The 15,440-nt window shown below is 51.9% G+C and overlaps 1 protein-coding gene across 26 annotated transcripts in view; it reads left to right on the top strand.

Annotated features, from left to right (window-relative positions):
* Positions 1-498: 498 nt before the first annotated feature.
* PTPRS (protein tyrosine phosphatase receptor type S) overlaps positions 499-15,440 on the top strand; it is a 243,923-nt gene continuing 228,981 nt past the window's right edge. For 15 of the 26 annotated variants that reach the window (XM_037885504.2, XM_043535968.1, XM_037885501.2 and 12 more), the window contains exon 1: positions 515-726. The gene's annotated coding sequence lies outside the window, so the exon portion shown is untranslated. Of the gene's footprint in view, positions 727-15,440 lie in introns of all 26 variants that reach the window. The other 11 variants (XM_037885515.2, XM_037885514.2, XM_043535974.1 and 8 more) reach the window with 4 other exon arrangements.

The following is a 15,440-nucleotide window of genomic DNA, read 5'->3' as shown; positions in this document are numbered from 1 at the left end:
TTACTCACACCAGGTGCTCTCCCTGGCTTTAACCCCCTCCCCCGGCCTTTGCCCCCCTGACCTTTGATCCACAACCCCCCCCCCCCCCGGCCTTGAAAAACTTCCTTCTCGCCTCCTGCCCCCTGCTCTGTAACCGCCCCCAGCTGCAGCAGGGGGCCCCACCCTCTGCCTTTAAAATCCCCCTCCCGCAACGTGCCCCCGTCCCTTTCGATGCTCTTTGCACCGTGAGGTCTCTTCCCCCCATGCCCATGCCCATGCCCATGCCCATGCCCCGCCTTCGAACCCCCCTCGCGCCACGTGCTCCCGCGCCCACGTGCGCCGCGTCCGCCTCGCCCTTTAAATCCCCCCCCCCCGCCCCCGCGGCCCGCCCTGCCCGCGTGACGGCGGCGCCGCCCTGCCATTGGCCGGCCTCGCGGGGCCGGCTTCCCTGGCCTCCGCGGTGACGTTGCCCGCCCCGCCCCCTCTCCCACCCCCGCCGTTGGGCCCCGCCCCCCGGTGACGTCAGGCGGCGGAGGCTCGGGGAATGACATCACCTGTGAGAGTGTCTGGAGCCCGGGAGGGAGCCGGAGCCGCAGTGTCCCCCGCGCGCCCGCCCGCCCCCTCCTCCGCGCAGCATCCTCAGCCGGGAGCCGAGCGGGTCCGGGGGAGGAGGGGGCTGCCCGGGATTAAGGCGCCTCCTCCGGCCGGACGGCGGGCGAGGATGTGAGCGGGCAGCCCAGCCGGCAGGTAAGGGGTGGGGGATGCGCTGGAGCCCTGGGGGGGTGTGGGGCAGGTTGCACGGGAGCAGCGGGAGTTGCAATGGAGCAGGAGGGGGGGTGCACTGGGGGGGGTGCAATGGAGCCTTAGGGGCGTGGGGAGGTTGCAGTGGAGCAGGAGAAGGGGTGCACTGGGGGGGGGGGGTTGCAATGAAGCCTTAGGGGCGTGGGGAGGTTGCAATGGAGCAGGAGGAGGGGTGAACTGGGGGGGGGGGTTGCAATGGAGCCGTAGGGGCGTGGGGAGGTTGCATTGGAGCAGCAGGGGGATTGCAATGGAGCAGGACAGGGGGGTTTCATGGGGGGCAGATTGGGGTGTGGGGAGGTTGCAGTGGAGCAGGAGAGGGGGGGGGGTTACATGGGGGTCAGATTGCAAAGGAGCTCTGAGGGGGTGCTGGGCCAGGGTGGATTGGAGCAGCAAGGCAGGGTGCATTGCGGGGGGAGAGGGTGCAACGGAGCAGAAGCGGGGAGGTTGTAGCGGAGCATCGGGAGTTACAGTGGGGGGGGGCAGGTTGCGATGGAGAATTGGGGTGGGGCTTCGTTGGGGACAGGGTCAGGCAGCGCCCGAGCTCTGGAGATTTGGGGAGTGGGGGGAATTGAACTCGGGCCAGATTGCAGTGGGTGGAGGTGAGAATTGCGCTGGGAGAGGGGGAGGGTAGATTTGGGGAGGGGGCCGTGCTGGGCAGGAGGCAGGTTGCAGTGAGGCTGTCCTGAGGAGGCAGGAAAATCGCGCGCAAGCATCGGGGGGTTCACTCCAGATAGGGCGCAGGAAAGCGCTGGGGAGGGGCTCCCCTGGGGTGAAGGCAGGGTGCATCCGAGTCCAGGGCGGATTGCACCGGGGAAGGAGCAGATTGCACCGGGCAGGGGAGGCTCCGGGGCGCTCGGCGCTCGCTCTGGCAGGCTCGGGAAGGATGCGCTGGGGACAGCCAGGCGCTGGGTACAAAGGGACGGGAGAGGGGAAGCTCCGCTGCGGAGCCCTGAGCATTGCACGGGGGATTCGGGAGGGGGGAAGCTCCGCTGGGACCCGGCCGTGGCGGCGGAGGAGGCTGGCTCCGGGCTTGCGCTGAGCTGGGCGCTGAAGATGCGCCGCTGGTGCAACCGGCCATTGCGCTGGCGAGGGTGGGGAGCTGCATCCTTGGCAGGCGTTGCACTTGGGTACCAGGGAGGAGGCTGCTGGCAAGGAGCTCCTCCCAGTGCCCTGACTGCTGCAGGCGATGCTGCTGGGAGAGGTTGCAATGCCTGAGGTCTGTGGATAAGTCCCACGAGGGAATCCACTCCTTGCCTCCCCCCACCCTGCCAGTCCTGAGGATCCCCCCCATTGCTTCTCCTCCCTCCCTGCTGCCCTGCTCTCCTCCCTCTCCGCACAAGGAAACAGCCTCCCACTCTCCAGAAACACCCCTTCTCCAGCCTGCGATGTGCATAGCCCAGCCTGTCCCCCACGTTCCAGCTTCCACGCACAGCCGCCAGTGTCCAGCTTTGCTCCCCAGCCTGTGGGCATCCTGCCCCCTTCTGTTGACTCAGCGCCTCTTCCCCTGGGCACCAGAAATCCTGCTCAGCTCACCTGCTGCCTCGTTAGCTCCATTGCCCGCTCTGCTCTGGTTGTGTTGACATGTTGCCCCATGGCGATGCCTTTCCCATGTCTCATGCCTCTTATGGCATGCGTGTGGCCTGCCCCTGCTCGGCAGGCCTGCGCACTCATGGTGCACCCTGGCTTGTTGCCTGGGTCACATTGTGTTCCCCACAACTCCTTGCAGGCTATGCCTTATGGACAGAGGTGATGTTAGCCCACTGGAGACTTTAAACAGGAATATGTTGGCGGTCCTGATCCCTTTCGCCTGCCCCCTAAAAATATTAATTGCATTATTTCCATGAACCCAAAAATATAGCAGCCCAGCACATGGAAATACACTTGTGTGGTCTGCATTAAAAGAGAGGAACGGTATTTTGGGGGTAATACTAAATTGGGGCTTCCTTGAGCTGCTTGGGGCCCTAAGCAGTTGCTTCGTCGGCTTACCCCCAGAGCCACCACTGCTCGTGGGTCCCGTTGTGGCGTCATGTAGCTCGTGCCATCCTGTGCACGAGTAGGTCTCTTTCCCCATGTGATTTTTCTACCCCTCGCCCAAGCACGTATTGTCGTTGTCACAGCTTTCCTTTCCATCACGTAGACACCAAGCCTGGTCTCTATTTCTCCACTCCCCAGAGGCATTGTAAATGGCCTGTATGTTTTGCTGATCAGAAGGTGGCTTCAAAAAATCGTGGTACGTGCCCAGGCACCTGCAGTGGGGGTTTGAAAAATCCCTTCTTAGAGGAGATCTTGGGGTGATATTCCTCCCCAGTGGGTAGTTTAATACGTGCTATCTGGTGTATTTCAAAAGGACGGGGAATTGTTCCTCTGAAGTACCTTTATGAGCCACAAATGGCTTAGCCGTGTCCAGGAAAAGGGAACGAATCACATAAGAGATGGAGAAATAACCCTGACATCTCACTTCGGTGTAGACGCTGCTTAACTTGGGGCTGGAGCAGTAAACGTTTTGAAAAGCGGAAACTCTTGATGTGTAACCAAGTAACTTGTTCGTCTTTTAACAGAGGGGCGGCTGCTGTGTGTCCCCTGTCTTTTACTCTTGTAAGCAAGCGTCCAAAGAGCCTCGTTTCCTCTGCTTGTTTGGAAGGGTTGCTCTCGCTCATCGCAGCTCCGTGTGACTTGTAGGACCCTCCCTAATTGTATCATCCCTTATCGGCGGGCTTGGTGGAAACAGACACCATCTTTCCTGTTATCTTTTTAGTTGCCTTGTGTGGCCACCCCCTAAATCACCATATGGCGCTGCCCGAGGGTGGGGAGTGGGAACACGGATCCCTCCCTCCAGCCTTCCTGAAAACTGCTCCTGCCTGCATTCACTGTGTATCTGGGTGTGTTTGGATTGATTGCATTGTTCCCAAGGGGGCGTCCTGGGTCTTGGTAGCTGTACCTCCTGCTCTGGCTTTTTTTTTTTTTTTTTCTTTTCCGTTGGTTCTTGCTCTTTGGTTCATCATTAAAAGACACCCGGGGTTTCTTGAGTTGCACTTCTTAATTTCTCTGTGGTTTGGGTTTTATGTATTTATTTGGCATGGCTTAACTGGACAGGAAAGGGGACATGGCACATGCTGAGAGGGGCCCTATCTGAGCGAATTGGGATTTGGTTATCTCCAGCCCTGAATAAGAGAGCTTAATCTGCTTCCCACTGACCCCTCCCTCTGGGCTGGCTCTGTAGGAGATCAGCGTTCTCTCCTTCAATCAGGGAAATAGGCTGGTGTATTTTACCTGCTGCTGCACCTGTATATAGGGTCTGAAAAGCCTCTGCCGGCAAGTTGGTTCGTTCAGGCTGGCTCTCCGTGTAGCCAGCCTTCGACTGGAATCCTGGATTTGCCTGGCGCTGAGTCGATGTGATTGCTAGACCCTTTGTAGTGTTTGGGGGGGGGGGGGGGGGAGGAGGGGGCTGGTCTTTGATTACCGTATATATTCTACTAAATACTCCGTTTTGTCCAAGCTGCATTCATATTTCCGCTCTGGATCTGAGAGAGACCTGCGTGTGTGGCTTTTGAATTGGGTTTTTTAATCTCACGGAAATTGGGTGTGACACCAGCATCCCTGGGAGAGGCCTCCGGCTTTAGCCATGCACTGTTAAAACACCTGATTGATTTGGGCAGCCCTTTTGGGGAAAAAATGAGGCAAACGGTCAATTCTTTCCCCTGTTAGGCACTTGCTGCTTCAGCCAGGGGGGTTATTAATGGGTTTTGGGAATCCAGGTTCTTTTTATATTCCTGTTTAACAGGTGTGTGGTGCTTTGTGTCTGTGCTTGCTCACTGCAAAGGTATTTGAGGTCTCATATGGCTGTTAATAAAGAGAGAGTCTACAGTCAAATTGGGAGTCAGAAAAGGGTCACAGGCATTTGCATATGGTCCATTTAAAAAGGTATGGTGCGCTCTGTGTGTGTGCGCATACACACAAATCCGAGGCAAGTAAGTGCAACTGGTGACACTCTTGTAGGATTACAGCCACCTGCCAGGTAGGATCTAACAAAATAAAATTAACAAAGGCTCAGAGTTATAGAGATGCCAGAAGCCCAGGTTATTACAAAACCTGGATTTTACAGTGATCGCTTATAATCTGGGTTTCCGATACCAACAATAGTGCAACTGTGCCTCTCCAAAGGAGGGGTGGGTGAAATACCATGATGGAGGGAGACAGGCAACAGATGACAATTGCAGTCTCTCCGAGCCAGGTTCCAGCATTGTAGACTGAAGCTGCCCCCACACTCCTGGTAATAGGATTTCTACCTGCTGTGTCTAATGGTGCTCTAATCCTGTGGAGGATTGGCATAATTAGGTGCAATGTGGAGAAAGGGGACGGAGGGGAATGAGAAACCGCCTAGGAAAGTGAGGCAGTACGCAGAGAGATGCCATGACCTCAGCTCGCAGCATCACAGGGAAGTCATTGCGGGGAGATGATTTCGCCCTTCTTCCCACCTCACTTAGTTCGAAAACTAACTTCTTCTTCACCCTTGACACCAATTTGTAACGTTTCAGGTTGCTCCTCTTGCAGCTGACTGACAGACAGCAGAGCCAATTCCTCTCTAACTTCTTGTCTTTAAGAGACTTCCCCCACCCCCTCCACTCTCCATCAGCAATGCACTGCCTGTAAATTGGCACTTCAGTGGCTCCCCTTTGTTTTTAGGTGCGTGGGGTGGCCGGGTGGGGGAAGCTGCTGGATGCAGCCAGATGATGAGTAAAACGACCTGTAGTGTTTGAGTGGTAGAATATTGTCAGAACCAAATGGATTTATCACAGGATAAGGTCTCCAGGCCTGCCTCCGGTAGTACCTACTCTGCCGACAGCATCGGTCTGTGGTGTTCAACTGGAAACGCTGATGGATTAAAAAACACCCTCTTCTCTGTCAGTTCCGCACAGAAGGATGGCTCTCAGGTGTGTCGTCTTGCTTTTTGCATGTGACGGTGACTGGCTATGGGGAGGAGGGGAAGAGAGTATTAGGGTCGCTTCTTCTCTTTAAGGGAACCTCCATAGCCCTCGTGCTCAAGATCTTTTATTCCTTTGTGTGAGGTTGTTTGCCCTCTACATTATCCCCTGTCAGTCTGTTGTATTGATACGTTCTGTGTAGTTCTGGGGCTGAAGAAACCCTGATCTTTAAGGACATAGTAATCGACTTTTTGGGGGCAGTGTGGGCGAGGGGGTGGAAGGTAATTGGCCACCAAGCATTCTGAGCCGCAAAGATGCCACTCGCTGCTTCCAGCCGTGACTTCTGAGCTAATGCCACATCCCGATCCGTGGCCATTGTGGATCCTGCCAGCGCAGGGTTTTTACCGGGATGGGACCTCAGGCGTGTGTTGGTGTAGTGAGTGTGCACTCGCTCTCGCATGCGTGCGCGCGCTCTCTCTCTCTCTCTCTCTGTAAGTGTTGGTGGGAAAGGGGACAGCTGAGAGCTCATCCATTGACGTGCTTCATCCCTTTTTCTTGGAATTGAAATTAAACGCTGTTGAGAGAATGTGCTGGCTTCCGTTGTGTTTGTGGCTTCTTGTGTGGTGGAGCAGCTGGGTGTGAGATGGAAGGTACGGTATGTATTGGAGAATCTCTTCTTTCCAATAAAAGTCAGGGGGCTATGAGTGGGAGCAGTAGCAGTTGATGAGTGAATAGCTCTTCTCTTACCTCTGTGCTGCATATTAATTGTCAGCCAAACCCTCGTATTTGGTTCCCTTCCTTAACGACAGCCTCCTTCTGGGAGGCGTGGTTTTCTCATTAGCCTCTGGACTCCTGGGCTCTGCCGCTGACTCCCGGTGTGACTTTGGGCAAGTTGCTTCTGCCTTGCACCAGATCTGTAAAGTGGGTGTATCCGAGCGATGCTGCCACGGCTGAGAGGGAGTGCTGACGATCAGTCGACGTTTCTGAAGTGCTCTGATCCTTGGATGAGAAGGACAAAGTGAAATTATGGGTCTGCTTTTAGTGGTGCTTCTGCTGTCTCGGTTTGGAGGGGAATTGGCTCTGCCCCAGTCCCAGAAGACAGGACTGCACAAAACCACTGGTTTGCTGGGGGGGAATGTAAGTCCTGATGACTCTTGGATCCCTGAAGCCTATTGTTGCATCTGTGATGCCTGTGTCTTACCAATGCAGAGTGGAGGAACGTACTAAAACCGAAGAGAAGTAAACCGAACGTGTTTGGGGGATAATTGACAAAGCTTTAATGTTTTCAGCTTGGAGCAATTTTCTCCTGACTGCATTAAAGCACAATTTACAGAATCAATCAAAACCAATTGAAAATATTAGGATGTGGAGTCAGTGTGTTTGGCTTGGATTTTTTTATTAGTCTTTTTTTTTTTTTTTTGCAGAGCCATCCAAGTATTCAGGGAGTGCAGCATCTCCTGCTCTGCAAGGAACTGCTCTTGCTTTTAGTCTTTGGCATTGCTGTTAGAATAATAGTATAAAACATTAACATGCAGTCGTGCTTTGTTCCAAGGGCGATGAGGAACTAGGAACAAATGCTAAGAGACTCGGGGCAAGCATCTCTAAAAGGAAAATGGTTTTCATCAACCCTGCAGAGGTGCTGCCTGCACTGTCTGACCTCTGATCCTGGTTCTGTGTCCTTCCCTGCCTCCCCCCCCCCCCCTTATGTTTGCAGCATGGGCGGTTTACATTTTCCACCCACCGCTGAATCCTCCCCCCCCTTGGTTTAAAGCGGTTGCATCTGACTTCCAGCGGACTTGCAACTGCTGCTTGCCTAGCGCTGGGCACTAAAAGCTTGCGTACCCTCCTCCCCTGGCTTCTGGCTGCCTGCTCTTGCTAAGAGATACAGCTGGGTTCCCCTCTCTTTCCCTGGGGAAGCTGAGCTCTCCAGGGAGGTGGGGTTGTCAGAGTAGTGCTGGCTAGCTGAACAGAAACGAACACTGTGTGTGCTTTCCAACCCCCCCCCCCCCCCAAAAAAAAAAAACCAAAAACTTTTCCAAAAGGGAATGATAAAAGGCAGCGTCTTCCTGTTGTGTCCCCTATGTCTAGAAATTATTGATGGAGCTTCCCAATGCCATGTCTCTCTCTTTCTACCCATCTTGCTCTCTCTGTGTGTATGTACTTTTTAATTTGCACTCAGAGCTGAAGCAGAGGGCAAGCCCAGCTCCAGCCTGACTCGCTTGCAAGACAAGTAGGGGGTGGCTGTGAAAAGTACCTCCAATGTCTTGGTGACAGTGTGCCCATCCCTTTACTCTGAGGGTGATGTGCCCCCTGCAGAGTCTGACCCCAAAAAACCCCAGTGACATGGCAACTTCATCTTTCCGAGGAGATGGCACCAGGCACAGTGTCTGGATTTGCCTGGGCGGGGTTTGAATCTTAAACACTGAGTCACGTCAGATTGGAATATAATCCACCCCTGTTTGCAAAAGCCACGTGGCTTGACGGTTGTGTAGGAGACATCCAGCGAAGCGCTGCTGACGGGATGGGGGTGGTAAAATGCTCTTTAATCTGGAGAAGGTGCTGAAGGAGTGGGGAGGGGTTTGATTTCTGAATGAAATACACCATCTTGATCAGTGAAGAGGTGGATTCTGTGTGTGTCACCGGGCCGGAACATGGAACTCGGGGTGTGTCGTGGTGGGACAGCTGCTGCCCCCCTGGCGTGATGCTGGCTGGTGTGCTGGGAGGCAGATGACTGTGGAATGCCTTGCGGGGATGGTGGCTGATATAAGCTGCGGGTCGCCATCACGAATGGGACTGACCATCAGGTAGCCAATCAATCTAACACTGCAGCAGCTGTGGCAACAGTTGCCTAGAAGCCACACAAAGCAAAATGCTCTGGAGACAGAGTTAACAGGATTCTCGTCTTGAACCGTGTTTCAGGAACTTCAGGGGAAAACGGTAAAAACAGTCAATTTTTCATTTCTCATAGGGTGCAAATTAACCAGTGACTCACGGTGCAGAACTGTGTCGCACTTCAGATCCCACGTGTGCTTGCTGTGAGTGGAAGGAGCTTGGTCTGAGCAGGAGGTGGAATTCAATGGCTTGTGCACGTCTGCTCCTTCAGCTGAGCCCTCGACAAACTGAGCTCTGACCTGCTTGGATGCTAAAGGTCCCAAGGCCCAGGTGTCATTGGCCAGACTCTCCGTTTCTCTCCTTTCCTCTTTGCTGTGCATAACTACTGTGCTCCACCAGCGAGGTGGCTGCATTTCAGTGCCTCTGTAGGCATGTGCTCTGGATTCTTTGAGCTGGCAGGCACTAAAGAAATTACTGGCCACAAGGATAAGCTTGTGTGTTTAATTCCATTTCCCTCCCCATCACCAAGAGAATGAGACTGTGAGAAGCAGATGCTGGGGTCACTAAGCCCATGGGGGAGAGCTGTGGACTTGGTGACTTTAAAGACAGGAGGTCTCTGGTCCCCCTGGAATGATGGGGAGGCGGGAGGCTCTGGGAAATGTGTGGCTGCTCTGAATCACCAAGGATGGCCCCCTGGAGGAGGAGCCTCCTGCGTTCGGCACTCTTGCAGGGTTTATAGGCAAGAACATCAATGTAGGATGAGAAAACCCTCTGGCTGCAAACGCTTGGGAGGCAGGGCAGCCTTTCCGCTCTGAGCAATGCCAACCAGCAGTGTGCTCCATCTCCTGTGGGGAGCGCTACCCCATCCCACGCTGCCTCCTTCAGCTCTTCCACTTCCCACCCCCTTGCTTGCTTTCCCATCTCGTCACAGACCCATATCTTTGGGCAAGTGCCCTTAGTGGGTGGTGTCCTCTTGTGTCTGCTCTATTTAATATACTTCTATGTGTAGTATCGAGTACCTTGCAGTCTTTAATGCTAGCATCCCTGTGAGGTGGGGCAGTGCTATTAGCCCCCCCTTACAGGGGATGAGCAGAAACTTAAGTGACGTTCCCAGGGTCACCCAGGAAGTCTGTGGTGGAGCTGGGAATCTAGCCTAGGTCTCAAGTCCTAGCTTAGCAATATAACCATCCTTCATCTGCATTTGGCATGACTCACTATCGCTTCTCTCTGCGCTGGGTGGGACCATACTGGCCAACCGCTTCTCTCCTTTTCCTGGGCCCTCTCGTGAGTGGGGGGCAGGTGTGCGCATGTCGAGGGGGTCGAGAAGATATTTTCCATTCTCTTTCCTTCTACTTCAGTGCTCCAATGGCATCGCTCCTCCCCAGCCTTATTGTCTGGAAGGGGGATGAAGGCAGAAAAAGTGGGTGTCCACCTTTTCCTTCCCCTGTTCAGATTCTGGATGTCCTCCGAGTACAGTGGATTCCAGTGCTCAGCATTCGGAGAGGTGCTGGCTCAGGGTGGGAGGGACAAGAAGACTTTCTAGTTAGGGGTCATTCTGATTACCTTCTTGTGAACCCCATGCAGGCTGCATCGACCCCAAAGGGAGGATGGTTTTGTGCTTGGGGCTGAAATGATTGATTTCTTGCAGCCTGTCTGGAGTGTGGTTGTGGGAAGCAACTGGTCATTACCTGCTTGGACCAAAACTACTTCTAGGTGTTTCTGGGACTAGGACAGAGCATCTTGCTTCCTGCTGAGAGGTCGCTTATGAAGTAGTAGGGTTGAGAAGGAGAATCCTTGTTCTCTGAAGTCCTGCATCCCAAACAGCAGGACGCATCGCAGTGCCATTTGTTTGCAGTCAATATCCAGTGTTTTGCATGTGAAGCTGTCATATGTGCCTGTCCTATGTGGTCTGGTGGCGAAAGCATAGGGCCAGGAGTCGTGAGCGCTGGTTTTAATCACAACCTGCCTGTTGACTTACTGTGTGACCGTGGGTATATTGCTTGATTTTACCCCTGCCTCTGCTTTCCTCATATGTAAAATGGGTGTAACGTATTTACCCATGAGGTACTGGGAAGCTTAACTTACATTTGTGAAAGGCTTTGAGATCCTCAGATGAAGTGCAAAGTACCCCTATGGCTTGCCTGGCTTCCAGGAGTGCCTTGATCCTAAACAGGAGGCTGAATGCCAGTCCCCTGCATTCGTGTCTCCCTTTGCTATTGAAATATAAGGCCTGGCTTGGGGTCAGGGTGTGACTCGTGAGCAACAATGCCCCGCCCAGCCTGATTCTCAGTGCATCCAGAGTGGGCTGCCAAGCCTGCAGCCATTAGCTGGCCGTGCACTGTGCCGAAACACACCCAACTGGCGGTAATTACAAAAGGGGCCATATTTCAGATCAATTGCTGGATGGGAAAGAATTGCTGCTCCTGCCTAATTGATTATTGGAAACTGTTAATTGTTCCCTGCCAGATTGATTTATTAACCAATGAGTTTGCTGGCACTTTCCTCCTTCCTGTGTGCAGCGAGGTCCCATATTTCACAAGGGGAAAGGCATACATTTTTCTAGTGGAATAATAGGCATCTCGAATTGAAATAATACTCCTGTTTTGCTTTGCTAACGGACTCCAGTTAAATGTCCTGGGAAGGAGACTGAGCAGGCCTGTTTGCATGTGAAAAATCCTCTTTATAGAACATTTTAATCTTCACTACGAGGAGGAGGCAGGTGGAGTAGTGAGCACTGAGAAGCAGTGTGGTCAGTGGGTAGAGCAGGAGATGGACAGGACTGGCTCCTGGGTTGAACTCCCTGCTCTGTCAAAGGGGAGTCTGATCGAGAGGCTAGGACAGGACGACTGGGAGTCAGGACTCCTGGGCGCTGTTCCCGACTGGCTTACTGTGAGAACTTAAGCAAGTCACTCGGCCTCTTTGGGTGTCGGTAAACCCATCTGTAAAATGGGGTTACTGCTTACCAGCCTTGCAGCAGTAGGGGTAAGTCTTAGCTAATGTTTGTAAACCCCTTCTAAGATAATTCGGTGAGACTGCATTTCCCTAGCCTCTATGGATTGATTATTTCTATTATTGGAGCCCCCGTCATGGCCCAGGACCCCATTGCGCGAGGCGCTGTACAAACATAGAACAAAAAGACGGTCCCTGCTCCAAGGGACTTGCAATTTAACCATCTCAGGCCAGTATGGAAGAGAGGCTGAATGCAGCTTGTGTCCTAAAGGAGAAAGGGTCTGGTTTTTCTCTCAATGGCAATGAATAACATTCACTTGATTTTTTTTTTTTTTAGGGGAAAATATCCCTTTCTTCATGCAGTGTGAATTGTCGCAGTGAAATGCACTCTGAATTCTGTTGTCTTTATCTTCACCTGGGATAAAGAGATCTCCGATGTCCAGCTAGGCAGGTCATTAGAGCAGCTGATACATTGTTATTGATTCAGGGCACGGTCCCAGGTCTCCGTGTTTAAAAGGTATTTATGGAAAGGGATGGTTTAGGATTGATTGCTCCCATCCCAGGTCTGTTCAGGAGCGTTGACACAGACTGACTCAAATATCCCAAATCGGGTGCAGACTGGGCATTCTCCAAATCCGGTTTTAGGCCTGACTCGCAGAGTTAGTCACCTGGTGGTGGTAAGACCACTGAAAGTCCAGTTTTCCTGATTTGGCAGGTAATGATGAAGAAAGGCCAGCCCAGTTCATGGCAGCATAACGCAGCGTTTGGTCCGACAGCTTACCGGGCTCATGTGGCGTAACCCAACAGGGACACCCTGAAGCACTTGGCCCAGGTAGCTAAATAGACTAACGCTTTGACACCACACAGTGGGCTGAGACCATGATAAGCATTGGGTTAGCTAGAGATGGGCGTCTGGATGGGAATCCTTTCTGGCTCTAGTTTGCCTTGTGCCCCTGGTAGGTTCAACATTCTGGAAAAAAATCTGCCTAACCCGATGCAACTGGACAAGTCCCATCTAACTGCTTTGCTTACTATAAAGTAAATGTATATGGCTTCCACAGCTGTTCATCCACTATTCCATGCTCTTTGGGGACTGAGTGGGCAGGGAGATGAAACAGCTTGTCCACTGGAGTGATCTCCTTTGGCCCGCCACAGCATATGGATTGTATCCCGAACCTTAGTTTCTAATTAAAATATAATTTTTTGTAGCAATTACAAGATTGCAGGGTAAGGTACAGTGAAGCCAGCCCTAACCACGTCCGCGTTGGCAATCCAGATCTGTGGCCGACAGAGGTTATTCAGTTGCATTAAATGGGTACTTTTGAATTTTGAGTCTAAAGGGTGTTATGAAACCTGCTGGAACTTATAAATGTCTGCATGATTTAAAAAACAAAAAGCATTCCACAAATACCCCCCCCCCCCCCCCCCCCCCCCCCCCCGTCTGAGGATCCCGGTGCTTTGACTTTAATCTAGAGATTGTGATCTAATCCAGGGGTCCAGGGCCCCCTGTGGGGGCTGTGAACAGCTTTCAGGGCCAAGCAGGGCCAGTGTTGCACTCGCTGGGGCCCAGGGCAGAAAGCTGAAGCCTCGCCATGAGGGGTTGAAGGCCGGGGCCCTGAACTCTGCCACCTGGGGCTGAAGTGGAAGCCTGAGCAATTTAGCTTTGTGGGGCCCCCTGTGATGTGGGGTCCTGGGCAGTGGCCTTGCTTGCTGCTCCCTAATGCCGACTCTGGTTTTTATATGTAGAAATATAAAGGCACGGGTGGGCTGCGGAGTCTTTATGGCATGTTGGGGAGGGGCTCAGAAAGAAGAAGGTTGAGAACCCCTGATCGAATGCATCACACACAGGTCTAGACATTTGGAAACTTGAGTTCCCTGCTCAGCTTTGACGCTGGCCTGCTGTGTGACCCTGGGCAAGCCACTTCTCTGTCCGCTCTTCCCCTGCCACTCTGACTTCTGCTTGGACCATCAGCTCTGTGAGCCAGGCCCTGTGTCTTGCTGCCTGGACAGTGCTGGCACAGCAGGGCCCTGATCTTGGTTGGGGTCTCTAGGTATTGCGGTAATATAAAGATAATTGTAAGAATCAATTACAACTTTAAAAATTCTTTCATTTTAAGTCCTGGAATTATACCCCACAAACAAGCTGGGCGTGTTCCAAACCAGCTTCCTTTTCCCAACTGAAGTGTAACATTTTGTGGGGCCCACTACTTCGTGCTGATGGGCATGTCCATTTAGATCTGATGGGTTCCTCTGAAGTGCCCTGGAAGAGCTCTGCCAAAATCCAATTAATGACCATGTTAGTAACTATTTATTTTCCCTGGCAGCTTGTTTACAGAGAGGAATGGGACGGGTGACAAGGGGTTACTGGAGCCCAGCTGTTGGCTTTCAGAGGAGAGGCCCCTACACTGAAGTGCTGGGATATGTGCCTCTCTTGAGGGCTTGGAAGGCACATCAGTATGTACCTCCCTTCTGGATCCTGGCCATATCTTTGTGGTCCCTCTGCTAGGGATGTAATATCCTGCCTTTCAGCAGAATGCCCCTTGCCAGACCCAATTTTTCCATCTCTGACTACTGTGGTCTCTCTTTTCCTGTTCCCCCTGTCTGTTGAATCATTTGTCTTACACTTGGATAGTGAGCTCTTCAAGGCAGAGACCAACTTTGTTACGTTTGTACAGCTCCTAGCACAACGAGGCCGGGGCCTCTGGCTGCTATTATGATGCAAATAACTAATAATACAGCCTGTTTCAGTTTTCCATGGCAGTGTTTGCAAGTGTAAGGACTGGGGTACATTAGAAAACTTGCTATGGTTTAACTGAATGGGGTTTTTAATCAATTTAGCTAAACTGGACAAACCACTAATGTAGATGCACTTGAACCGGCTTAAGCTTTGGTTAAATCAGTTTAGTTTAATTTGGTGTCTTGCTAAACTGATTTACAGTGAGTGTTAAGCTGGTTTAAGGGGCATCTACGTTACGTTACAAGTTTTCATGGGTGTAAATAAACTGACTTTAAATACCTGTTCTGGTAAACCCATGCAAGTCTTCTGATGTAAACCAGTGCTAAATAGTATGTGTATCTCTCACACACGTGTGTGTGTGCGCGCACACACACACACCACCTTATGTGCATTGTAATGTACTCGTTTGTGCTGCCTTTGTGTCTATGTTTTAATAAACTTTCTAAATGGTCTGGGTTGTCTCCCCTTTTCCCTCCCACCCAGGTGACATTTGTGCTCCTCTGTGCATCCATCAGCAATGGGTCCAAAGGGGCCCGGTATTAAGCAGCATGTGGTGGAGCCTGAATTCAAGAATGTCCTGACTCTTCGTGGACTTCATTTTCTTTTCCGTTTGCAAACAGTAAACGTGTGAGGAGATGTGTGGTTACATGAGTTAACCCCATGCTCTGGGTCCATAAGTCCCAAAACTGGAGGCAAAGCGCTCTCCATCTCTGGAGGCGAGTACCTGTGCCTATGTGGCTGTTTATCCTCTCTCAATAAACTTGGCAGTTGCAGCGTTCAAAATGGGGCAGGGGAGGGGCGATAATACTTTGGTACGTGCATGATTCCTCAAAATGGAATAAACTCTTCCAGGAAACAGTGGTCTTGTTTAAAATTCGGTATTTGAGATGGTTAAATCTTATCTTAACATCTCTTTGAGCTAACTGCTTAAACGGGTACTGTAAAGGAAAAAAATCTATTAAAAATCCCTGTGTTGCTGATAACTTCATAGAGTATTATAAAAACCTAATTTATTGTTCCTCCCCCCCCCCAACATCTTAGTTTTTCCTGCGTTTCGTGCTCACTGTGACAATTAAACTGTATTGATCAGTTTCACTTTTGTGGATAGTCGGTTTCCTTTGCTGGTTTTCCAGTGTCACTGTGGTGCTTGTGTGTGGATTGCAAACTTTGCATGAACTGATTTATTTATTATTTTATTTTATTTTATTTTTTAAAAAGCT

This window comes from Chelonia mydas, chromosome 25 (assembly GCF_015237465.2).
Source record: "Chelonia mydas isolate rCheMyd1 chromosome 25, rCheMyd1.pri.v2, whole genome shotgun sequence".
NCBI lineage: Eukaryota > Metazoa > Chordata > Testudines > Cheloniidae > Chelonia > Chelonia mydas.
The sequence above is the reverse complement of the archived record's forward strand: the minus strand, read 5'-3'. Positions and strand labels throughout refer to the sequence as shown.